This window comes from Nansenia antarctica (genome assembly GCF_963989245.1).
Source record: "Nansenia antarctica genome assembly, chromosome: 9".
Taxonomy (NCBI): Eukaryota; Metazoa; Chordata; class Actinopteri; order Argentiniformes; family Microstomatidae; genus Nansenia; species Nansenia antarctica.
Window position 1 is genome coordinate 11,304,478 of NC_137679.1, and position 2,500 is coordinate 11,306,977.

General features: G+C 43.0%; 1 protein-coding gene across 1 annotated transcript in view; it reads right to left on the reverse strand.

Annotated features, from left to right (window-relative positions):
* LOC308165788 (integrin alpha-11-like) overlaps positions 1-2,500 on the reverse strand; it is a gene marked incomplete at both ends in the record, with an annotated part of 38,486 nt that overhangs the window by 10,173 nt on the left and 25,813 nt on the right. The gene's annotated exons all lie outside the window — the stretch shown is intronic.

Genomic DNA, 2,500 nt, shown 5'->3' on the forward strand with positions numbered 1-2,500 from the left:
CCTTTCATCTAACAGCAGGTTTGGAAAGCATGCGACTCCAGCCCTGAGGTAAATCAGCCAGCCATAGTGTGTGGATGTGTGTGTGTGTGTGTGCGTGTGTGTGTCTGTGTCTGTGTGTATGCACACTTCTTCTGTCTGATAGGAACCAGATGAGGGGAAGGACGGATGGATATGGCGGGAAAGGAGAGGAGGAGGAGGAGGAGAGGAGAAAGAGAGGATTGAGACTGACACACTTAAAGAGTTCCCTCTAACCCCTGGGCATTTAGCACGTTAGGAAAAAGGTTTCCATCATGAAATGTGACTGACCTGAGCCGCCGCACATCTGATAGTAATTACACACAGAGGACAGACGACCACGACAATACACAACAACACACACACACTCTGTGTGTCTCACAGGCCATATGTCCACTGATTTATGTAGATACAGCACATCTGCTATACGTGTGTGTGTGTGTGTGTGTGTGTGTGTGTGTGTGTGTGTGTGTGTGTGTGTGTCTGTGATCAGCTCCTGTAGCATTCTGACCTATGGGATCAGTACATCTGCTATACGTGTGTGTGTGTGTGTGTGTGTGTGTGTGTATGTGTGTGTGTGTGTGTGTGTGTGTGTGTGTGCGAGTGTGTGCGTGTGTATGTGTGTGTGTGTGTGTGTGTGTATGTGTGTGTGTGTGTGTGTGTGTGTGTGTGTGATAAATCTGCAGCTCCTGTAGCAGTGTGATAGTGATACAGCTCCTGTAGCATTCTGACCTACGGGATGAAGATGTTTTGGGAGCAGGGGAAGCGATAAATCTCCACAGCAGTACGGCTATTAAAATGACAAATAGAGGTCAAGGGTCAGCTTGCAGGTGTCACTTTTCCATCTGGTGAGGCAGTGACCACCCCCATAAACTCTGGCACAAGAGGTACTGCCTATTATTTCATTATGACCTTTATTTAAGTTGTGTGTTTCGTATCTCCCAGTGTGGTAGCTTGACACTTGTGAGAGGTTTGTCGTTCACGATCCTCTTTGTCATGTCATAGAATCTAGTTACTGACTGGGGCCCGCGAGCTTCCCATCCGGCCCGCGGAATATTTATGTTGACTAAATTGATGAATTCAGAAAATGTGAGGACGGCAATACCGTATTTAGAATATATAGCATAGATAGATTCATATATATCTTCCAATACAGGAGGAGTCAGACCTACCCACACCCCTTACAGCAGGTGGCAAGGAAGCACTTTATAATGGAGCACATCAATATGAGGCTTTTGGTTAGTGTACCAAAGAGCAAATCCTAGTGGAAACCGGTATGTGCCTTAAGCTAAACAATCAAGCAAGCTAAAGTTGGCTAAGAATACTGGCATTCATCACAAGACATGGGTGTAGCCCCAGTGTCCTAACTAAACTCACAACCCAGCAGTGTGTCTACTGTATAACGGCAATTGAATCATTTTAAATCTTCCAATTGGCCTAAAGTATTATTAATTCTATCAATAGAATATATTATACTCCACTATAATCCTTACTTCGTGAGCTTAGAATTATAAGGTTCTAGCTCCGTTTAGGGTAGTTCAGAGATATTGAACGTCAAAGTTTTTACATTCCATTATGTTTTGTGAGATGGAACCTTTGTATTTTATGAATTACTAGCTTAAAAATGTCAACATTTTAAGAATAACACCACACAGGCATTAATAAACACCTAATGGATCAGATTATGTAAAAAAATGTAGATAGAATCTTATAATTCTTATAATTAAGAATAATTTCTTATAATTATAATTGTCACGACTTGTGATTCAAGTACAGTTGCAACTCATGGACTCAAGGAGTTTCACTACCCCACTATCTGCCTCCCTAAGTCTCCCATCAGCCATCACATATATAAATCTCTGTGAACTGGGCCTGTCTCAGCACCGCTGCAGGGGTATTAACTGTGGGACAGAGAGAGAGAGAGAATGAGTGAAAACGAGTGGAATGGATTGAGAACAAGGAGAGCTTTGTCATGTTCTGTGGTTCTTGAGGTTTGTTGGTCTCATTGTGCACCCACATATTTACAGCTCTCACCGCAAACGTCACAAAGCACAATGAGCAATGAACGTTTTAGCCCCTGACCAGGATCTCAACTGTCACAAACACAGGCATGCACGTGTGTCCGCACGCATACATGCACGCACGCACGCACACACACACACACACACACACACACACACACACACACACACACACACACAGTTGGTGGAAGACTGCATTCCTTTGCTTCAGTAAACCGATCCCTGATACACATAATACAATACTTTGATGGCTGCAAATCCCTGGTTAATGTGATCACTAATGGAATCACACACTATAACCTTTGAACTACTGATGTTTACATTACTACCTTTGCTCATACTGTACATTGCACATTGCACATGTCTCCTGATATAGCTTCTTTTATACTTCTGCACATTACATACTGTACATAAACTACCTCACTGCACTAGCCACCTAACTGTACATAGCTCATAACTGTATA